The sequence below is a fragment of the Condylura cristata genome, unplaced genomic scaffold (genome assembly GCF_000260355.1).
Source record: "Condylura cristata isolate star-nosed mole 26May11 unplaced genomic scaffold, ConCri1.0 scaffold00014, whole genome shotgun sequence".
Taxonomy (NCBI): domain Eukaryota; kingdom Metazoa; phylum Chordata; class Mammalia; order Eulipotyphla; family Talpidae; genus Condylura; species Condylura cristata.
Genome location: NW_004567115.1, coordinates 10,675,466 through 10,700,463, shown reverse-complemented (window position 1 = coordinate 10,700,463; position 24,998 = coordinate 10,675,466).

Sequence of the window (24,998 nt, the reverse complement as noted above, 5' to 3'; positions counted from 1 at the left end):
GCTCAAAATGATGGCCTGAGGAAGGTGAAATTGGCACTGCTGATCTAGTTTAGTATCAAAATGATGTACTTAGTTTTCCCTTTCCAAATTGTAGTCTTGTTTCTCTACACCTAAATAGCTCTATAACATTAATTCATAGTAAGCATTAACGTGCTATATGATGTTTCAAATTCAATTCTCTCACCTGGCACCCAAATTTTGTATGTTCAGAAAAACTGGTTATATTTTTACAGGACAGGGAGAGAGGGGCACCCCTGAAGCCCCAAAACGGCCAGCTCTAAATGGTTTCTTCCATCCACTGCATCAAGACAAAACATAAAACTTTAATGAAAAAGGACTTTAAAGCAGTGAATATACAATATGGAACACAAAGAATATAACTTCTAAATCAAACACCTGAAGTCACCCATCCCCTCGTGGGCAAAAGTCCACCCAAAAGGGATTGGCCCAAGTAAGGCCTGAAAGCCTGCCACAGACTAAAGCACCTTCTGGCCAGGACCCATGGAAAAGGGTCAGAAATGGCCAGACAAATCTGGGAGGAAAAGAGCAAAATCAAAATCAATATAAACACTGCCATAGTCGCCTCCTTACGGGTCTCTCCCACATCTGCCTTAACCAGTTCAGGGCCAGGAAACAAGCACGATTTCTTCCTCACATGCTTGCTGCTCCATGTGGCTTCCTCAGGTCTCCTTCTGGCTCTCCATCCTGCTTCCTTCTTCTTCAGATTCCTTCCCCTGTCTCATTTTTTTTCCTCTGCTCAGCTCCACCCTCCTTCTGGGTGGGGCAGGGAACCTGGAACTTCCCCCTTTTCTGGGGACCACGCTGTTACAATATCTGATCTGTACTATTTTCAGTAACAACTGAGCTGATCCATCCAATCCACTCTGATCCTTTCAACCCACTCTCCATACAGCCACCAGAGGAATCGCATAGAATTCATATTTGATCATGTCACAGGCTGAAAACCTCCCAGAGCTTCTCCTGTTTTTGAGCCTTGATTCCCTTCCAGTTTGTGTTGTAAGTGCTCCCTCTATTCTCTGTGCTCCAGTCATACAGGGCTGCTTTTGTTGAATTTCTGCATTGAGTTCAGTTCTACCATCAGGTCTTTGCTCAAAGCTTCTCCATGCCTGGTTTCTGTTGTTTCTTTCTTCACCTAGTTTGCTTTTAGACATATTTCAGATCTCAGCCTGAGGGTCATTATTATTATTTTTTAAGATTTATTTGTTTATGCATACAGAACTGGGTACAGGCCAGAGACGCAGAGGCGGTGAGAGGATTGACCAGAGACAGAGTGGGGAGCAGGACAGGCAGACTGATGAAGTACACTGATGAGAGAAGCAGCGGGCGGGCCAGGAGAGGTCTGCGGTGCCATGTGGGTCATCCCTGGGGAGAGTGGTGGTCGAACTCATGCTGAAGTGGCTTTAGCTTCTTAGTGCTGTGCTTTAACCTGCTGTGCTACCAGGGAGGGCCCAAGGGTTACTTTTTAAGGGATGTTCACCCTTGCCCCTGAATAGTCCAGTTTCTCCTGTTAGATACCCTTATACATGTTTCCTTCATTGAACTTAACCTTATGTAAGTAGTTACATAGATTTGTGTAATTATTTCCTTGATGTCCATCTCCTTTCTTAGACTGTGAGATCTACAGTAACGGTCTGGATTTATGATTGTATGTTATTTTGTCTATCTAGAACCATCCTGGAATACAACTAGGACTCTATATAAGTGTTCATTGAATTAATATATATTACAGTTAATGAAAAAGAATGGATTATATTTATTATGCTTATTTAACAGACAAATTTAGGGCAAAATCTCCCAATTTCCATTGACAGATGATTGAAATTTCCAAAAAAATTCTTTAAATTAATTTATTTTTTACATCATTCTTCATTTTGTGAAATTTCCAAAAAATTTAAACCCAAGGTTAAACCCCAAGGACTAATTTAGCCATTGCTGTTTTCATTTTTTTAAATGAGATCAAAGAAGTCCAGATGACTAGTGGCCTTTGAGAGGCAGTTATAACTACTGCCAAGGGTTGGGGAGAATTTGGAGCTATAGATGGTCACTAGTGGTTAAGGAGGTATAACCTACTCTGGGAAAGCACAAAGTTTAACCTGACCCTTTTGCCTGATCTAGCACCTCATTCTGTAACACACACATACACACCTCACTGGCTCATCTCATTTTCTATTCCTGCCTTCCAGCAATTTCCAGTGAAGGGAGGCACAACTCTGATCTCCCATGGTGCTCTGTGATTACTGCTGGCTGAGCAATTCATGGTGTACTTATTACAATTACTTTTCCATGATATTTTTATTACCATTGCTTTTATGGCTCTCCTACTAATCTGCAATTTTTCCTTTCACACCCACATCTCTGTGACCAGGCTCTTGGCACACAACGTCTGGCATGGATTACAGTGGTTCTTACCCAATCAATGCACATTAGCATCATACGGGTGGTTGTGAGTGCATCCCAGTGCCTGGCTCTGACTCAATTGGTTTGAGGTGGGGCCCAGACCTCAGCAATTTTTCAAATCTCACAGATGATTGTGATGTTCAGCCAAGTTTGTGAAGCTCTGGGCTGGATACTCAGTCAGCATCTATTAATGTGAACTAACTAGAATTATCTTTCTCTGTGAATGAGTGTGTGTGTGTGTGTGTGTGGTGTTGGATCTGCAGAAGAACTGGTGTTGGTGCTAATAAAATTCTGTGTTGTTCCCCTTTCTTCCAGTGAACCTTATGGATTCTGAGGACCAGAACAGTGTTGGAAGACTACCAGAGCTGAAACTGAAGGACGCCACAGTTGTTCATAGAGGCCTGCTTCCCTGCTCCAACTCTGGGCTGAGCACAAGGGCAGCGAGTCAGCAATTTATCTGCTTCCTACTGCCAAATGTAGAAACAGGAACAGTTTTTCCTGCTTCTGCATACTATTTGGAGGTCCAAATCAATTAATTTTTCTTGGGTTTTGCAGCTGGGGCATTGATTTTTATTCACTTATTAATTCATTTGCTTCCTCAGTAAGTATTGATTGATTATAGGTATAGCTTAATGCCAGATTGGAGGGTCACATGAAGGAAATGTTATACAGATGCCCAGAAGAACTTCTAATCTAGTTGGTAAATGCACATCAGACATCAGTGGCTATGAATCTTGCCATTGAGAGTGTGATTATTTAGTCAGACAACCTGGTGGATTGCTGGGCCCACTATTTATTGGTTAAGGACCCTGGAAAGTTAATCTTCTTCTCTAAGCCTTAGTTTTCTCATAGAAACATTTATCTTCTATGAACGATAATAAAAACTTTTTCATAGGATTGTTGTGAGGAGTAGATGAGGGCATTCTTATAAAACATTAACATAGCATCTGGTACATAGTAAAAATTTAAGTCAGTATTAGTTGTTATGAAGGGAGAAAGCAACTCGGGTCAGAGGAGTCTGAAAGTGAAGGATGTTGAGAAATTTAGGGAAGGTAGAGATTAAAGAGACTATGGCTGTTGGTGAAGAAAACCTGGGAAGGGTGGCTGTAGACTGGTTCTTGGGAGGGGTGTAATTTGGAGAAGTTGAAACACGTGAAGACTTGCTTGGTGTGTGGAGCTGGGGGAGGCAGGGGAGGAGGGTGGATGGTCTGCCTAGGATTGAGTGCGCTTTCTATTTAAATGTGGAACCGTTCATTATAGGTGTGCATTCAAACCTCTGCTCCCAGGCTGCCCACGAAAGGAGGCTGATACGTTAATTGGTTATACCCGCTAGTCTGCTGCTAACCCTGTGTTCAGCAAGTGTGGTGATTTATCGTTACAGACCAAATGTTCCAAAATGCCATTTGCAGAGCTAGGAAGTCTAAATTTAGCATAAGAGTCCTGGGTATTTAGAACTTCAAGTTAAATTCTAGATTCTGAGATCAGGTTTAGACCACTTTGGCCCTTTAACTGCAGTTAACATTTCCCTTGAAAATTTCTAACCTTTAAAAGACTCTATTTGACAACTAGCTTGCCAATATTTATGTTCCACTCCATTAGCATCACCAGGGCTGACTCTCCATTTTCAAAGATATGCATTCAGCTGGACGAAATCACTGCTGTTTGCTCATTTCCCATGCTCATACAAATCAGTATGCATGTGTGTGACACACACACACACACACACAGACACATGAACACCTCTAGTATATGTGCACATGTACTAATTCTCCTGGGAAAGTTTGCCCAGGTAATGCCTCCTCTTGTGTTTGACTTCGTCTGTCTTTATTTTCTTCAGATCTTTCTGTTTTCTTCCCTCAGCGATGAACCTTTTGGTAAAATGAAAGGCAATATATTACACTCTTTAATGACTGATGTCAGGGCTCATTATTTTAAATATATCTTTCCTTAAGTATCCATTAGGGTTAAGACTGTTAGTATTGCTTTGCACTTTAAAGATGCAAGCATGAAGTTTAAGGACCTTGAAGAAGGAAAGAATAAGAACTTTATTTTAACCTAGATCATGGACTATTGATAAAAAATGTCTACTTCATATGATTAGCCAATATGAACTTGGGCATACTCCTTTTGATAATTCTGAACCCATTAAAAATTTATACTTAACTATGTCAGTGATTCTTAATTCTATTCATGGGTATTTGTGGGTAGGTGGGTAGTTTTTAAGAATCTGATAAAAGCAATAGATACCTTCTTCAGAAAAACGCATATATACATATTACATATGTTTTCTACATTCAATTTATTTTGCTACATTGCAAATGTATTTAATATAGTTAAAATGTTAGAATACTTCAAAAAGACTTATGTTCCTTATCTTATTTTTTGCATGCAAAAATTAATAGCCACTTCCTAAAAGCCCTAGTAAATCAGCATAATGCAATTAAAACATAATTTTGTTCAAAAGTAAATTTCACAAAATATTGCTGTTATGTGGCTAGAGATTTTATTTTTGACATGATAATGCAAATATCTTTCATGTCCAATCAGTTTAGACTTTATTTTAGTGGTAAACAGGATAGCAAATTTTAATGGCATTTACTTAGTAAAAGAGTTAGAATTTTCACAAGTTCTGATAGATGAGGGTAGTATTTGTTAAGGAACACAAATTCCTTTAAAAACACTTTGACTTGAATGCATGTAACATTATTTTCTTAGTTTCTAGTTCAATGAGGTCAATTTTTTAAATTCTAAACAGTAATTGTTGTATTTGTCATTAAGAATCAGGTCCATATGTCTAAATTTTATGGTCACCTAACAGAAGTTAACTTCACTTTTTTTTTCTTATTTGTACCTGCATAAGATCCGGAAAAGTCTTTTATATCTTGACTCTGTCCTCCAGATACCTTTCCCCCAATAATGCAAACAGTAAGTAACTGTCTTCTCCTAACACCATAATGGTTGCCTGTCTAAGAGACTTTAAATTTTTCATCCACATCCATAATGGGTTCTGCTGGGCCTTGAACCAAGAGTTATGACACATTCAGATGGGCAAGATGTCAATAAAGTCATGTAAGTCATGAATAAACTTTTTGTCAAATCAGTTTGAGAATGGTCTTTGTTAGTCACTCAAGAAAAGTAAAGATTAATTAATCAGTTGCATCCAAACTTTAGAAAGCCAGTGAAACTTTAACACTTATTTCTTGACAAATCATACTGGCAAGGCCAAATTCATGGTCCTGAGTTCACTCAGTAGAAGGGCACATGATGTATTTTAGAATTATTACTTACATCATGTAGGACTATACAATGGAAAACAAGTCAGTGTGATGTGTGAATATCTTTTTGAGCAAATTTCACTGAGACATAACCCCTACACCACTAGGAAGACCTTAACAAGATCAAATTAACATATTACCCTAAGAAAAAAACTCACTAAGTTGTGACTTTGGGAGAATGTGCTCCTGGGAACATCCAGTTCCTGACCCACAACTAATTTCTCTCCTTGTTTCCTAGAGACTAACCTAAGTAGATTCAGTTTTTAGAACTGAAGCTAAGAGGAAAAGCCCTTGGTCAGTGGTTTAGTTTATGCCCTGCTACACCAACAGTCCTGAGCTAGGAGAACTGAAAAATGTGGCCTTCTCTGTGGAATGAGGAGGGAAAGACACAAGGAGAAGAAGCCACAGGTTAATGGCTTAATAATCTCTGCACACCCTTGCTGAATGGCCTCAGTTGGTGATCAGATATTCTTCAAAAGTCTAGGATCTCAGGAAACACTCAGATTTATACTGTGTGTATTTTCACAATCAGGTTCTTAGGAAGTACTTTTCCTTTTCTTATACTCTAAATTTGCTTGGATTATATAATGTTAGAAAGTATTTACTTCCATTCGAAATACTGTTACTAAAGAAAATGTTAGCCATCAGCAGGATGGTTAGGCCAATGTTAATTTCCCCAAAGTAACTTTTAGAATACTGCCTAATTATTAATAATAAAATGAAAACTTGCCATAAAGTTCACAGTATCCTAGATCATAGTCCTAAATGTATATTCATTATATTAAGAGATTCTATTTTTAAAAGAAAATCAGCTGACTATTTAAACAAGAAAAAGTTGCTTTCAATAATTTATTATAGTTACACTTATGAAAATCTACACATTTCTCTGTAATTTTCATGAGTTTCTATGGGATACACTGTTTTAACTATCAGAGCTAGATGCTGGTCCCAGACTATAGCCCATCACAGAAGGTACCTGCGGAGATTGCTGTTACATTTTGTCAGGAAGGGTGTGGGCTTGCTGAAAGCATGCAGAGCAGGCGACACAAAACAGGGTTACATTTGCTCTATGCAGATCACACTGGAGTTACTTCAACACCAGTGACCATCTCTGTCAGGCCATTGTAATTCTGGTGCACACATTTCATGAGATCTGAGTGACAGATTTGAAACCATGTAACACAGAAACACTAATTACCACTCTACACAAAATGCAAAGTAATATAACTACCTCCGGTAAAATACAGCGAACACCCAGCCTGAGTACACATCAGCGGGGAGGGCCCGGGAATTGCAAAAGTTTCCCTTGCTGCTGCCATGTGGCAGTGCCACCCTACCTGGTCCTTGGTGACAGTATTTCCTGCTCTTCTATTGTATACAGACACCTCAACTTCTAAAGGCTCTTGTCCTGTTATTTTAATATTCACTTGCCATAAATTAGCGGTTATCCAAGCTACATCAGTGATCTCTTTACAAGTAATAGAAAATACACTAGAATGATCAATAACTTTGGAATAGGAGTTAGAGGTAATAAAACATTACTAGGAAGCCCCAGTGACTGTCATGACATGTAAGAATAGGCCCCCTGCAAACTATTAACACTAATGCTAAGAAAATAAAAGACAACATTAAAGTACATTATTCTATGATGTTTGAGGATTTATGTGCTCCTAAAATGCATTCCCCATTTTGCATTTATTTCTCACAGGAATTAGTCTTGAATCATCAGTGGCCTTCAGTACATCTCTGGCATAAACCTGACAATCATTGTTGGTTTACGTCCTTCTATTATGTGGCTTCATCTCTCATTTCAGGGCCCAGCAGAATGCCTGAAATACTGCAGGGCCTTGGTCAAGGCTTGTGAAACAAATGAGAAACAGCTAGCATCTATGGACTATTTTTTATATGTCTAAAACTGGTTACTACTTTATATGTGTTGTCTCCATCAAGGTTGTTTCAACCCTAGAGAACAAGCCTCAACATCCACAGATGAGGAAACAGGCTCAGAAAGGTTGAATCACGTGGAACTGTAGGTTAGTTCTAAACCTACCAGACTAACCTGTATTGTCCTCCAAATGAATTAAGGGACAAAATCCCTATAATTAAAACCAATCATAACCGACTCCTACAGTAAAAGCGATTTCTGGATGCTATCATGTGTCTCTTGGATGGCTAACAGGATGCTCTTCTTCTGATCAGCTAATGAAAAAAGATAGACTCAAATTTGGGCTCACATTTGAAAATTAGGGTTTGAGAGAAGTCAAATAGACACCAGCGGCTCCCAAAGGAGCAGCATTACCGTGAACCTTAAAAAAAAAAAAATTCTCAAGCTCTCCCACAGTCCTACCAAATAAGGAATTCTGGGATAAGGCAACCAATTCATGTTTAAAACAAGTTCCTGATTCTGATATTTGATCAGGTTTGAAAGCGACTGGCCTATACAACATAGAAAAAGGCGCGATATTTGGGCATGTGGTTCCTGGAGACAGAAGGGAAAGAAAGCAACAAGGAAGGGAAAATGTGGATAAGAGTGAAGAGGGAAGTTTGAATCTTGAGAGGTCCAGGTTTCTGTATGGGATGAGTTTGCCACGTTGGGTACCTGAAGGGAATAGGAATGTTGGAAATTTAATTTCTTATTCTGTTGTAGAAGTCACTATAGTTTGTTCAAACTCCTAGTAATGTCTGATTCACAGACCAAGAATTTTTTGTAAACATGAGAGGAAATGACTTACTTCTATTCTTAGTCAGCACAAACTAGTTAGAGATATGATCCATGGATTGAACTAATTCAGCAAAAACAGCAGGTTGGAACCAGGCATGGCTATATAGGGTAGGTTATGTGGAGCATCCCAGAAAAAGTGAGGAGGCTCTTGGAGCCCCTTTTGTCTGGACTTTTAAAGGTTGGGTTGGAATGGGGAAGAGAAGGATGAGGGAAACGAGCATCTCTATATTTCTGGGATGTGTTGTGGTGCTCAGTGCTCACTCCCAAGACTGACCACTGACTAACCAATTAATACGAACTGTGGAGTGTCCACATTTATACAATCTCCATTAATTGATAGGCATGACTTTGTCTGGTAATGTAATGCTGTAAAGCAAGTTACTCTAACACTAAGTAGATTAAAATAAGGCAGTTCTTACATTGCTTATGCCCCTGCTATTGGGGAAAGAGGTGGAGGAGCAGCTCTTTTTTTCTTTTGCTTGACAACAGTTGGGGCTGCAGAAGGATTCTGAAGCTCAGTTCTGATTTAGTGCTGAAGTTCTGTGCTTAATAAGAGGTACCTGCCACAGGTAAGGGAAGCAGAGATGGGCACATAAGGGTTATTTAGGTGTCATTTCCAAATGCAAAAAAAAAAAAAAAAAAGCCTTACTCTTTATCTTTCCTTTTTCTAAACAAAATTAGTTCTATGTCTTTTTACCATTTAACCAAAATTCTTTGTAGTCTTTCTTGGGCTTTTTTTTTTCTTTTGTCTTGTACATTTTCATATCATATCAACATTAAGATGTTCATCTTATTACAAGAAAGAATGACAGATTCATCTGTTCCTTGTGGGGAAGGGACACCTAACTGAAGAATCAGGAAACAGATGCACTGTCCTGGGCTGATTTAAGCAACTTCCACCATTCCTGGCCTTTACCAATAGCCTTCTCCCTTTTGAAAATTCTGCTGCAGAGCCTCTTGATTTCTTAAAGTATATTGACACTAATTTGGCTTTGACAATTTTAAAGAATCTTTCTAAATCCCTTATAGTGACTGCAAATACCCTGGGGTGTTGCAAATTCAGAGTTGGGGATTATTGTGGAAAAGCTAAAGCTATGACTGTGTCCATAACAACCAGCAGAAAAGTGCCGTTTTGGCTGTTTTGTTTGTTGAATAACTTATGGTGGTTATTTTTCCGCATCAGATCAAGTAAGTGGATGAGACAGATAGCAAGCACACAGACAGATGGTGCTTGTGTTTGCATGACACCAAAATATGTGTCTTAAAGATGTCTAAAAGACCACATTCTGGAACAACAGAATTGAGCCTGACTGATTTTATATATTTCCCTGATTTAATTGTTTAGCTCAGCTTCAGACAGGCAGCTTAGATTGGGGGGAGCACGGGCTTTGGAGCAGACAGAGCTGCATTGGAGTTTTGGGTCTGTTGCTAATAAGTGCTGAGACTTGGTGTCCCTGACTTGGAAGATGACATCATTGGCATAATGGCACCATATCACTTTGAGTTGGTAATTGTGTATATGAGAATTAAGAGAGAAGATATGGATGAAACTGCACATTGGGAACTTAGCCAGCTCTCCTGCTTTCTCTTCTCCCTCACAGCAGATGAGAAGTGTGAGGATTGCAGTGGTTACCATAAGGACAGATGTGGGGAATGAGTTCCCAAGAGCCTAGACACCTGTGCAGGATAGGAATTACCAGAAAATAGTGGCAATGCTTAGAAACATAGAACATTATCTGAACTTTTGTTCCTCCAAACCTAGGGAGACTGGCATCCAGGTAAGTCAAGGGAAGAATACCTCAACCTTTCATGTTACCTATTCAAGGAGGGAAATCTGCCTCTCTCCTCAAGGCTAACGAAGGACAAGAATGAAGAAGGGGAATCAGATTGTTGGCATCAAGATGAAGACAAAATATGGTAGAGGTGGGGTAGGGGAAAAAAAGGGAAAAATAAGCTTCAGTTTTGCCTTTGAACCAAGAAGGAAACAGTAGGCACTCATGTCTAGAAATCCAGAAACACTCCATGTCTTTCTACAGACTGAAGGGAAAGGAAAATCTGAAGACCCCAGGGAAAGATATCTGATTAGGAAGGTTTAAGAAAGGAAGCAAATACAATTAGGAGTTTGCCAGTTACCTCTGCAAATCTTAGTCTCAAAGTCACCCATGACTTTGTTTACAATCTTCATGATAATTCTTAACTCTGGTGTGTGTGTGTTTTAGTTTCCTGGGGCTGTTTGTAACCACAGATAACTGGGTATCTTGAAACCACAGAAATCTTACAGTTTAGGAAGCCAGTGGATAGAGATCCAGATGTCTGCCAGAGGTTGTCTGACTCCAGAGCCCCTGTTCTTGTCCATGACAAAGCTCGGCTTCCTGTGTGCCACTATTATGTGCATTGGACATTACAAAACCATTGTTAACTGACTGTGTCTTCCAAGAGGTTTTAGAATTGGTTTGTGACAGCACAGGCCTCTCCCTGTGCAAGGCCAGGGTCCTTATCCAGCCCTCTAGGGAATGATCCTTCCTTGCTCTTTCCCAACTTTTGGTAATTTACAGGGAGTCTTTAGCATTCTTTGGCTTGTGGTTGTATCAGTCCCTACCTCTATTGTTACATGGCATTCTTACTGTGTGTCTTCTTCCTCAGTTAGTCTGTATGGCTAGTAAGGACAACAGGCACATTGAGTTAAGTCCTACTCTAATGGCCTAATTTTATCTTGATTACATCTGCAAAGATCCTGTTTTCAAAAAAGTTCCCACTAGTAGGTATGAGACAGAATAGGACTACAGCATATCTTTTTTCTGCATCTATATAAAAAATGCACATGAATACATTTTGCAAATGATTTTTGGAAGTTTATAAGCCTTTGAAGTCTGTTGTGGATCCTCAGACGTGCTATTCAAAGTGTGGTCCTAATAGTATAATTTGGGAACTTTTTAGAAAAGCAAAATATTGGACCCCAACTTGGATCTGCTGCATCAGATTCTGTATCAGTTTGATAAACCCTCCTGGAGGGGTCTGCAGCCTCCAGATGAAGAATCATTCCTCCCTCTTTCTTTTGCCCCACTCTGGTGTCTAGCTGGTGAGGTCAATCTCATCGCCTAAACCTTGTTCCCTACTATCAACATACCTGCTTCCAAAGGAGCCAGGCTGTTCCTCTCTGTGGCCTAGATAGATCATGCCCACTTATAATTTGCTTGTATGGAGAACAATGTTCCCTAGTACCTACTTGATAGAAGCAGAATGTTACCACCATTTATTCAGTACACTTATAACTACTGTGTGGTGGACCTTGAATAAGGAAGCATAGACACCACTGAGCTGTCTCTGAAAGAGATTTCCACTGAGCTACCTCTCTTCTCTGCTTATGTTAACCTGTTCCTCAAGGTCCACTAAGGATCACCCTAACTCTTCCTGAGTGCCCTCCTCAGAACCATGGTGGCCATTTTGGCTTTCAGTGATGAATGCTCACTGCTTCCTTGTGGGTGCAGTTTGGTGCTGGTGAAACAGAAATTAGCCTTTTCCCCCCAGCTGCCCTAAGTTTCAGCTCAATCTTTACTGTGGAACAAGAGGTTGTCCAGTTCAGTGCATGATTTTCTTTTGCTTTTGTAGAACTTGCCCTTTCCCAGTCCTGCCTGGCATCGAGGTCAGTGACTTGAAAAGGAGGGCTTTGGCTACCTTCATAGCACCATCCAGACTGCCTTCTTGGGGTTCCATAAGAGAATGTGTGGGAACCCCAGACATGTCAGAACACTTCAGCTGAAGAGAACTGAGGGTTATAGCTAGAATGGGTTGGTATGGACTACCCTGGGAGAGTGAGCACTTCTGACTCTGAGATTTCTCTGTTTCCTGACAGGAGGAGGAAACCGGGGATGTGATGCCTTTTACTCCTGTAGGTGACCTCTTATAGAGCTGTGGTCCCTGAAGGGGTGTTTTGATTTCCAAGGTCCTACAGTGAGTGCATTTAGAGCAACTCTATTAAAAGTAGCTAAAATCTATGAGCACACAGTGGGGCCTCTCCTTCAATGAGTTGTTACTGAGTCACGGCAAAAGAGGGGCCAGGTAGGAAGGATAGGCAAGGTTACATGCATTCATGGATTTGGAATAAAATCTTATTGCATGGCATGTGAAAGAAGTGTTGGGCCATTCAAGGAAAATATTAAAACAACTTTGTTCTCTGCACTCCCCTGAAATGCAACATATAGTATTTTATGAGTACATGGATTCCCTCAACAAAGGATTGTCTCTTCTTTGTGAAACAGACTTTATAGATGTGCCTCACAAAAGAGAGCTTTCCTTATAACAGATAATGGGAAGTAAGTTTTTTTAGTTAACATTTTATTTATTTTTAAATTTTTATTTTATTTTTTGGGATCACATTTTTGTTCTTGCTTCCTTGTGTAGGGGCTCCTCTTTCCCCGAAGCCCCATCTGCCCCCCTCCCACACCCTTCTAAGGAGGATCTTGAATGCCAGGATGAGGAATTCCTTTATTGCAACACTTTAAAAATCTTTTCTTGCTTGTATGTAGGCAGCAGGAATCATCCCAGATGGATGCTATCATTCCATTTTACAGTTGAAAAACTGAGATACGTGAGGCTAATTGGCTTCACTTATTCAGTAAATCAACTAATAAAAACTTAATAGACTCTTACTTCTGGTCAGGCACAAGCTTGGCGCTAAGTGTGTACTTGTAAGCGATGCCCACCTTGTGCCTTTAAAGAGTCACTGTATACTCAGGCCCGTACTCAGTCAGGGATGCCTGTCAGAATTCCTTAGCAGCCTTTTAAAGACCCAGTGTTTGGGTCACAGTTAAGATCTTCTGAAACAGGGTATCTGAAGTGGGTTTGGGAAACTATTAAAAACTTTTCTAGCTGTATCGGAGGTTTCTCTCATTAGTAATTTCATGTCCAGTGGGGCAGAAAAAAGGTAATTAATGTGTGACAGATGACAAATACTTCTTTGCAAATGAGCACAAGTTCCCCCATGCTGGTCCAATTTGAGGGATCAGGGAGGACTTGGAGGAAGGGTGAGGAGCCACCAGTGGGTAGGGGCAAGGTAGTGATGGTGAAAGGGGAGGGAACTCAGTTGGGAAGAGAAACAACCTGCTATGTTTAGAAACACAGGGCCCTCCCTGGTGGCTCAAGCTAGCCACAGCCACTTCCACATGAATTCAATTCCTGGCCAGGGAGCTGACCCACATGGCACAGCAGACCTCTCCTGTCTCACCTGCTGCTCCCCTCAGCAGTGTACTTCCTTGATCTCTTGTTTTGCTCCTCACTCTGTCTCTGATGAACCCTCTCACTGCCTCTGTACCTCTGGCCTGTACCCCACTTCTGAATGCATAAATAAATACACACTTAAAAAATACAGCAGGCCTGATAACTAGGGAGATGGTGAGTGGTTTAGAGGGGCTTGGGTTTAATGGCCTGAGATGGCCAGTAGTGGCAAGTGAGAATAAAGAGGGAACTTGTCTCATTGCCATGGCCTAGTTAGTGGTGTAACTAGAAGACCCGAGATGGACTCCAAGGCTCATGTCATGATTTTTATGGTGCCTGGTCTCTATATTGCTGTATCAGACACTATCTTTAAGAAATAGACATGCAGGATTACATTATGTTCAGTTGTGTGAGATGTGCGATGACATACTTCACTTGGCAATATGAACTAGAGAGACAATTTAAGGTGGCACTGGATACAAATGCTAACTCCATCACTCACTAAGCTTTACTTGCCCATCTGTCCTGATACCAGTGTTGGATCCTACTGAGGATCAAGTAAGTCAGGCCATGTGAAGCTTGAGGGACGGTGCTGGGCTTCAGCCTATGTTCGTCTTTTGCTATTACCACTCTGCTTGATATAAACCGTAGGAGTTTTGGAAACCAGATACTTCAACAATACATATTTTATTAACTCCTAATGGAAGTCTATTTATTGAGCAGGATGAAAGAAATGAAAGAGAAACCTATTCAAATCCACTTTCTCCTGGGGAGACTTTAGTAACCCCATTCCAAATACAATGTCAATAATTCTTCCCTCCATCCACAGGGCTAGGAACATTGTTCTCATAAACATTCGTTTTTCTGCTGGACTGGGGCTGTTTGCAGACTTTTAGAGGACTTGGACCAGGTCTTATCAATTTGGTATTATTCCCAGCATCTGCTTCAAGTTTCACCATATTTATTTAGTGAATACATAAATAAGCAGACTTTTAAACTCTCACCGCTAATTGGCATCCTATTATAGCCAAGAGAAGAGAAAAGTTAACCAAGCCTTTTCCAATCTCATCGAAAGTCTTATCTGTTCTTTCTGAATGTATAGCTATTCCTTACAAAGCCTCCCTGTAACGTTGCTCTCTCTTTAAAGAAGTGCTCTCCCGGAGGCTGACTTGGAAGGCTTGGGCTGATTCCCCAACCTGTAATAAAGTGTATGTATAAAGATAGCAGTGTTGTTATACAATTTAATTAGTACATCATTCAGACATTTGGACCACTGCCTGGCTCTTTTTTTGTGTATTCATTTAGCTTTTAGTCTAACTCCCACATGAAATAAACAAAAAGGCTAATTGCTTTTGGATTTTAGCACTGGGTGAAATACCTGGACTCATTATGTGAATCATATTTTATAGGTGGATTAAGGGTTCTATTGGTAAATGATAAATTCCAAGATGACAGCTATAATACTTAAAGCAAGGAAATTGAAAGGTTTGGGCTCCCAAAGGCCACATATGACTCCATCTGACATGTTCCTATTTTCATAGCAGCATAAAATGTGTTTGTGCTGATGGGAATGTTGTCTCAGGCTGGTAAGATTTTATATCTCACCACTCTACAACAGTGGTTTGCTGGTGTTTGAGAACTTGCTCTTTTGGATCCAAGAGAACACAGGATAAAGAGACGACACATTAGGGATCTATGCTCACTATAGATTAGCATAGAATAAAATGGAATAGAATAATGATATCTGTGGTGATGGCACATGCGTGAATTGATGGTGGGAAGCCCATGGAGATTACAACTGAGATGAAAAAAACAAATGCACAAAATGAAGAATGATGTAAAAAAATAATAAATTGTGAGAGCTCAAAAAAAATTTCAATTTGATAATATCAAATTCAATGACTGAATAAAGAAATAAAGAATCTGAATGAATACCTAAGATATTCTGCTTCACACATGGAAGGCTCTTAAAACATACTTAAATTTAGGAACAACCCTAGGAGAGACAGAAGAACATTTTCTTCTGACTGAGACTATATTCCCTAACTTGTGAAATGGAGACTTTAAGACCAAATAAATATGTCTGGGCTCAAGTTCCACTTTTTCCTCTTTCTAAATAAATCATTTTTGGAAAATCATAGAAACTCCTTAGGTTTAAGTTTCCTTATCTGTAGAAATGAGATAACATTGGGATCTAATTTATTAGATTATTTTGAAAATACAATGAAGATATGGAGCACAATTCTCGGGACAAAATGAGTACTCAATAAATACACTCTATTATTGTTAAAAAAAAAAAAAAGAAAAAAATCAATTACCCAGGAAAAATAAAGTCTTTATTTGTTGTGTTAAAATTTCCATGGTATGGCCCTCCCTGGTGGCGCAGCGGGTTAAAGCACAGCACTGAGAATCTGAAGCCACTTCCGAATGAGTTCGATTCCCGCCTGCCGCCTGCCCCGGAGGAGACCACATGGCGAGCCAGACCTCTCCTGACCCGCCCGCTGCTCCCCTCAGCAGTGTACTTCGTCGATCTGCCTGTTCTGCTCCCCACTCTGTCTCTGGTGAAGCCTCTCACCGCCCCTGAGCCTCTGGCCTGTACCCCAGTTCTGTATGAATAAATAAATAAATCTTTAAAAAAAAAATTTCCATGGTATAAATAGTCTCAAAATGGCTAATTTCTAGGTCATAATAAGAAGTTGAGAAGAGATGTGCACACTCGGTTTCCATCAGCCTTTTTGAGCTGCCTCCTTGCCTATTGGAAGGTTTGAGTCTCAGAATCCAAGGTGGATTTTGTAGTAGTTTTTGCAAGATGTCAGGGACAGGCCAGGTGCTCTCTTTATCTGTTACATGTCTGGGGTCTGGAAAAAAGGATTCCCCTGTCCAGCTCCCTTGAAAGCGAGGGAGGCAGGTGAAGACATTTTTGCTTTGTATTTTCAGGTGTGCTGAGGCAGTCCAGTGTAGGTCTGTTTGTGGACTTTATTATCAGATACACTTTGGCTGCCCCCATCTCTACATCCAGATAATGGAGGACCCACTGGGGAACTGAGCAGGTAGAACTGGTTTTGAAAGCATCTGGCCCAGCACATGGCACTCAGTAGAGGGCAGTCATTATGTGGGGCCTGAGGTGGTGCAGCCAAAGTAGGAGAAAAGAAGGGAATTTGCTCTGCCTGGCGCTCATTGCATTTTTTTTTTTATTGTGCCATGTGATCCACGATCTGCTTGGGGCCAGATTACAGAGAACATTCAGCGCTCGGTTCTGTATTTGGGAGCTGGCTGCCTGCAGGAGATCTCTAGGGAGTGTGGTTTGGCTTAGCCACTACATCTTTCTCTTATTTCCCATGATAGTAGCTGCGTGATTGTTGTATGTTAATCAGAATTTTGGCTCCAGCTGCCTGGCAGCAGATGTGCAGACCACCTGGGGTAAACAAGAGCTTCTCTGCTGGTCTTGCAGGCTTGGCAGGCCCTTCCTGGAGATAGAAGTTTGAGTCTCTGGGCCATCAAAACAGCCACGTTACTTGGTGGCTCCCTTAACAAATGACCACACCAGATAAAGGAAGAGTGAAGTTGAAGCCCCCACCTGAGGTATAGAAGAGAATTTGTGAGCATGACAATAGCCAGTAAGGTTTTCCCCTTATTCTGTGCAAGGCACTGTGCATTCTGTCATTATTTATCTAGTCCTCTTAATTTTCCTGTGATGTTATGTGTCTTGCTATAGATGACTCAGTGGACATAACAATAGGGGGCCTACCTGAAAGTTTGACTTCCAAATTCAAACTGTGTACCCTTCTGCTTTATCATTTCCTTCTCTCTAAACCGAAGAAATGGAAGTTATGATCCATATTCTTCACGAACTCAACACAGGCACTAACCATGATGTCCTAAAGTCTATCTCTCTTGTCCACTGTCAGTGGAGGCTCTGGGTATGAAAATGCCCCTCTCCTGGCTGTTGTTTGGGCAGAGAATTCTGACAACTTCTCCACCCCATCAGACCATGTCTGGGGTAAACAAGTTGGATAAATCCTGTGACCTTATCTCATTTAGGACCACCAGTTTCCCAAGCGGGCCTATGAATTTGGAGTAGAAAACCTCTAAAAATCTACACTTCCCACGATGGAACAGGTTCAAGATTTAAGTGGATGATTTTCTTACCAAACATCTAATCAAATTAGTAAACATTTTACAATGTTTACTAAAATCATGGTGTCTGATAAAAATGAAAACCCTAGAGTTTTCATAGGAAAGAACAACCAACATGCATTTTGTACATGAGAGTTATGGGTTTAGAGGATGGAGGGCAGACTGTGGTAGTTTATAAAGTGGCTATATATGAGCAGGTCCTGATTTTTTTTTAAAGATTTATTTATTTATGCATATAGAACTGGGGTACAGGCCAGAGATATGGAGGGTGAGAGGATTCACCAGAGACAGAGAGGGGAGCAGAACAGCCAGATGGACGAAGTACACTGCTGAGAGGAGCAGCGGGCGGGTCAGGAGAGGTCTGCCTCGCCATGTGGATCTCCTCGGGGCAGTCGGAATCGAACTCATGCGGAAGTGGCTTAAGCTTCTTAGTGCAGTGCTTTAACCCGCTGCGCCACCAGGGAGGGCCAGGTCCTGATTTTTTTAAAAAAAGATTTATTTATTTATGCATTCAGAAATGGGATACAGGCCAGAGGTGCAGGAGTGGTGAGAGGATTCATTAGAAACAGAATGGGGAGCACAACAGGCAGATTGACAAAGTACACTGCTGAGGGGAGCAATGGGCAAGACAGCAGCAGTCTGCCACACCATGTGGGTCACCTATGGGGCTGGAGATCGAACTCGCACTGAAATGGCCATGGCTTGGCTTTGCAGTGCAGCGCTCCAACCCACTGCACCATCAGGGAGGGCCCCTGATATTTTTATCTCTCTGTAATTTTCTGTCCTTGAGTGTCAGCTGGACCTAGTGACTCACTTTTAACCAATATGATCTAGCAGAAGTGATGGGACATTACTTCTGAGGTTAGGTTATAAAGGGCTGCCTCTTAGGTCATAAAATCTTGCTGCCTTTCTCCTGTTGTATTGCCCTCAAAGCTCTCATTGCAGGGCAAGCAAATTGCTGTATGTTTCATGCAGCCACAGAAGCGTCCATGCAGTAAGGAACTAGTGTGTGAGACCATCAGCCAGCAAGGACCTGGCAACATCCACCTGAAGGGGCTTGAAGGCAGATTCCCAGAGTCAGCACTGGGATGACTGGAGCCAGAGCCAACACCTTGATTGCAGGTGGAATGTGTTGGGAGTGACTAAAGATTTACTGACAAGGACTGAATTAGGGCGGTAAAGAATTTTGCCTTGCATCCAAGCTTGATAAGGTGGTAATAAACTGACCTTGCATCCGGGATGGGACTAGCTGATGGTGATAACGAACTAGGCCTCACATCAAGGACACAGCAATGAGTCACCCCCTTTGGAATCTGAGTTTAGAATCTATATAAGGGACCCTTCCCCCTTATTGAGTGGGCAGTAGCTGCGGACCCCACTCTAGGGGCTCCGTCTCAGCTGCTGTCCCGGAGCAATAAACTCTGTTTGCTCAGCCTCTCTGCCTCAAGCCTTCCTTTCTTGTGGCCTGTCACAGAACTTGGGAACAGACTCACGGCGTCTGTCCTTCCTCTCCACCTTTTCCTTTCAGAATGTCCACAGCAGCCTCAGGTTCAACTTTCTGGACTTGAGCAGGCTGAAGAGTGGGTCTGGTTTAGTTTCCCAAGATTTGAGAAAGAGGATAAAAAGCAAAGGAAGAGGACAATAGATCAGAAGGGGATTGATGGAAGCTTGACATGTCTTTCAGGAGTTATTGGCATAAGTCGCCAAGAGTATGTTCAGCATACTGAGAATCCCTTGCAGGAGCTGGGTTGCTGAACTGCTCATCAGAAAATATCCCCTTCATTCAAACTGGGCTTAGGATGATGGTGGCACAGGACATGTGATTCTTTTTTTTTTTAAGATTTATTTATTCATACAGAACTGGGGTACAGGCCAGAGATGTGGAGGGTGATAGGATTCACCAGAGACAGAGTGGGGAGCAGAACAAGTTGACTGAGAAGTACACTGCTGAGGGGAGCAGCGGGCGGGTCAGGAGAGGTCTGCCACGCCATGTGGTCATCTCCGGGGCAGGCAGGGATCGAACTCATGTGGAAGTGGCTTTCGCTTCTTAGTGCGGTGCTTTAACCTGCTGCGCCACCAGGGAGGGCCCAGGACATGTGATTCTTGATGATGAAAAACAGAATTTCCTTCCCTGAAAGTTGTAAGCTTTCACTCATAAGCTAGAGAAAGAGTTGGATAATGAATAACTGTTTCAAACCAAGGACTAAAAAACTGGATCTCCTTTCCAAGTAGATTTACCAACACTAAATGATTGAGGCTAGGCATGACTTCTTGTCGGTGTCTCCTTACAGCTAAGTTTTTAATGGCTACTGGATCTCAAAAAAAGCTACAATTAAACTTCTTACACACATTCTAAAATTCAGGCTTGTCACAGAGTCTGACTGTATGGCTAATTTATTAAATTATCAAATTAACTATGTGGATCTAGATATTGAAGCAAGTACTCTTTTCAAATTATTATTGTTCTCTGTCAAAGCTTATATGAAATATTATTTCCAAAACCTTGACATCTACTGGCCGATGTTTGCTCTGGGTGGATCTGGGAGTTAGATGTGTGTGTGTGTGTATGTGTGTTAGGGTAATTAGGGCAGGAATAAGTTGTTGGTGAGAATACTGAGAACTCTAGACTTGGGGGGAAAAGGAGCAATACTAAGACTTTCCTTCAGTAACCGAGATTCTCAGTTAAACTACAACCTTCTCCTTATCATTGAAATGTTATTTTCATTGCGGCAAAAAGGTTGCTTAAACCTTTGGTTCATACTGGCTGAAAATCACTACCTCCTCTGATGCTGTGGTGCAGCTCTGATGACTGCCCAGGCGAGTTTGTGGTTGTGTTCTTTCCAGTCTTTAGAGAAGCAGATGCCAAGGTGAGAGTACAATATGAAAGGACTGACCTAGGGAAAACTTTGTATGAGAGGGAGTTGGGAAAATCTGGCAGGGCCCTGACACCATCATGTAAGTTTACTGATTGTAGGAACGAGGGAAGGAAAACTGTGTTCTGGCCTGCCATGCACTGTGAATTGGCAAGATTGGCAAGGAGTCCAGAGGACTCCATGGTATGGGCTTGCTCTAGTAGCTCTTCCACAATCAGTCACTGCTCAGAAGTAGCCCAGGGGAAGTGTAGCCCCAGTCCTATAGTTGAAGATCTCAAGGTGCATCCTTACAGCCTGCAATGGGCTTGGTGGGGCTAAGTTACCTGGTGCTGAGTGAGACAATGTATCCTGCTCTAGCAACTGTCATAGGTAGATAAGTTCCCCAAGTTACTTCATTGATGCACCCAGTCTGTAACAAGCACACACTTAGCCTTGTGGAGGGAAGGCCAGGAGTATAGTGAGTTAACATCCCTGGAACAATTCCTCTATCAGTGGTGGATGACAGTTGGTGATCAAAACCCCAGATCCTTGCCCATTGGGCAATGTATCTTAGAAGAGACCAATAAATGTGCTTAGGTCAATTAAAAATTATTTTAAACTAAAAAACTAGAAAGTTGAAAAAAAAAACGAGGGTGAGTGTTAGTTTTGGCTTTGGATGAAGACTGGTCTCTGGCTTAATGAGGCATAAACATGAAGCAACTTCTCAGATTTCTCCAAATCCCTGGGGTGTTGTCATTAGGACACTAATCCCATTTTTGGGTCTCCACGTTCACCGTCATGATCTAGTTTCCTCCCAAAGACTTCACCTCCAAATGCCGTGGCAGTTAGCTAGCAACGTGAATCTAAGGGGACACAAGCATAAGCCTGTGCTAGTAACTCTACCTGGAGTTTACACAAGATAATTCCAGTGATTTAGAAAACTCTGCTCTGTTTAGGGGAAAATTGAGACATGATGTCTTTTTTGAAATTATTTCTTGTCTTTATTCTGGATTAAGCTTCTTCCTCCCCTTCCTCACCTCCTCCTCTGCCTTTGTTTTTGTTTATGCTGTTTACCTCCATGTGGCTTACAACTCCAACCCTCATCACAAATAAAATCCAGTGGGAGTTTAGAATAGGAGCAGAGGATCTCTCCTGCCATTGGAGAGATCCTGGCTATTTTTTGTTTGTTTGTTTTGAACCAGCAATGTTAACGTTTTATAGGTATTGATTTAATAGTCCACTGTGGATTTTACTGCCTGTCGTACAACACAATTATTCCCCACTTTATTGAAAGAGAATTTGATATTTTATCCTGGATCATTTCACACTTCTTATCTGGGGGATGTGAGCGTACAAGAAGACTCAGCTGGCTGTGTGTATGTTGTGTATGTGTGTGTCCATGTACACATTAACCTCTTGGTGTAAATGAAAGTGACGGAGTCATCAGATCTCTCTCCTTCTCTCTCTTTAAAAAGATTTATTTATTTATGCATACAAGAACTGGGGTACAAGCCAGAGGTATGAGGTGTGAGAGGGCTCAGCAGAGACAGAGTGGTGAGTAGAACAGGCAGATCTATTGAAATACACTGCTGAGGGGAGCAGTGGGTGTCTTTAGGAGAGGTCTGCCATGCCATGTGGGTCAGCTCCCTGGCCGGGGATCAAACTGGCACTTCAGTGGCTGCGGACAGCTTCATAGTGCTGCACGCTAACCCACTGTGCCACCAGAGATGGCTAAGACCTATCTCTTGTTTAGAATCTGGCAGGACAGGCACTTTTAAAGAGTTATGTCATGATCATTATGGGTAGTTATAATGCAAGTGACTACATGGAAAATAATGTTGGTATCTGGGTTTTCCCAAGCTAGGTCTTCACGGTCCAGCAGGCTTTTATGTGGTGAGTGAAGGAGGCGGTCAGGCTGTCTAAGGCTCCTTTCCCAGCTAAATATGGGTGGGTGCTGCATTCTGCCTGGGAGCAAGTCAGAGCATCGATGGCCCTTTGGGTCCAGCAGCCAGGACTACAGACTAGCATTTTCCATAATTTAAACCCTAATCCAAAAAATGGTCATTACCAGAACCTCCATGTAAGTTCCTTTGTTGCTGTCTTGCAGATGAAAATGGAGTGATGTTTATCTAGATCTCCTTGCGTCTGGTATCTGGAGATTTTTCTTCAGTTTCCCATCACTTTCTGGAGAATAACTGAACCCTGGAGCAGGGTGTTCAAGACCCTCCTGGCTGTGACCCTTGCAGCTTCTCCACCTTCACCCACATTCCTAATCCTGGCAGATGCCACACTGGGTCCTCATCTCCAGCCTGCTCTGTACTCTTGCCCCAGACATCTGGGACATTGCTTCTCATCTTTCAAAATACCCATTGTGGAGCTCTTCTTTACTTATTACACATGCATTGACAGACTTCTCTTTATGTGAACAGGTTTCCACAGCTACTGTGGCTATTTAATTAATGAACTAATTAATTCAAATATAGCCATCTCTTTCTCTGAACTATCAATTCCTGTGGAGGGTTGATAATTCCTGTGGAGGGTCTTTCTTACCTGATTTCTAGAAATCTATTCCTAATGCCTACCATAACACCTAAGCCATGTCGGAGCTCAGAAAATATTTGTTGATAAATGAATAAGGTAGAGAAATAGCATACTACTAATACTTCATACTAGGAAAAAATCATAGCAATGTCCTATGACCTGGCGATACTTTTTTTTTAATAAGCATGTACTTTTTTCAAAATTCACAGAATGATACACTTAACTCATGCAATTCAGGGTTTGTAAATCTCAAATAAATCAAGTAATTCCTGATCTCTTGTTATAATAAGCATGATTAAATGTTAGGGGTGAAGCATTTTGATGGCTGCAACTTACTATGAAATATGTCAAAAAATAAGATGGACCAATGACTAGATAGAAGAGTAGATAAATGGATAGCAAATATAGCAAGCAATTGTATAATCTAGATGGAGGGATATGTGCCACTTTTTTTTTCAACATATTTGCAAATGTTCATTAAAAAGTAGAAATTAAGAAGTCACCAAAAGCAATACTTATTGCTTTCAGATTGAAGAAATCCAGGGTTTATTTCTGGAGTAATATTTTATCTAAGTGACAGTTCAAGCTCTTACAACTTTCAGCTACTTGGCCCATAGCCATTCTTCTAAAATCCATTGGACTTGTCTAGTTCTTAGTACCAGAAACTCTCAGCAGTCTCAGGCTCCTACCCAGAAAGCTCTTTCCCTGTCACTCATGGCATCTTGTCCCACCAACTCCATTGTGCCCTTATCCCTGTCTTCTGTCTGTGAGGCAGCCTGTAGGAAGGGAAATAGACCCTGTCCCCCTTGCTGAGACAGCCTCTTATTTGCTTTTCTTCTTATTCAGGTGTTTCTTATCCTTTGTCTTAGAGAATGATGAAAAGGGAATGAGCTGAGAACAAAACATTCACAGCTCAGCACCGAAGTTACAAAAGAGAAAGTTGGGAGACTCCGACATGAAAAATGTTTACTAGAGGGAATGAATTACCTCTTCCTCCTCAAAAACAGAAGTGAGGAAACTGAAGACAGCAAATGTTTTCTTTAGAAAAAGAATATAGTTTCTTTTATCATCATTTCCTCTTCCTCATATTTTATTACTGGCAGAAAATACCATTATAAAAAATGAAGAGTACTGACATCTCCTTCCCTCAAAACACATGAAATACATACATTTGGCTGTCTTTGGGCAGCAATATTTTGAAAAAAAAATTAGGTGGCCACAGAATGCATCCTTTCCATCCCTATAAACCTCAAGTAAGTACTCTTTCAGCCTCCAGTCAGTATTTAATCAGCATACCATAACTTTTATGGCATTGAAATGAAATGCTTCTGAGACACTAAATTTCAAGTGTTGCTGTAAACTTTGGTCATCTGAGTTTGATTTACATATGATGGCACTATCCACTATGATGATGGGGATAATGACGATTGTTGGTGTTGATCATCTGGGAAAAACACTTTACATAGACAGACATATCACCATAGCCTCCATCTGCTTGATGCCTTTGGCATATTGGACAGGGAATAAGGAGCAAAGATGAATCACAACTTTTATCTATCAAAACAAGCATAATTTACATGAATTTCCAGAAAATATCAGTGTATCAGTTAGGAAGCTTCTACTTGAAAGCAACATGTGAGCTGAAATAATAAAGAGAAATTTTTTAGTTCATGTAGCTAAAAAGTCAAGGCTTATGTATGGTTGAATGTTGTCCACATCCTGGCTTTGTTTCTTCGTAATTTTCTAGATTTTGGCTTCAGCCTCAAGTTGATTTGTTTTGTGGTAGCATAACAGTGGAACCCTTTTAAACTTCATTCTTCTGGAGAAGTAGGTAGAGTT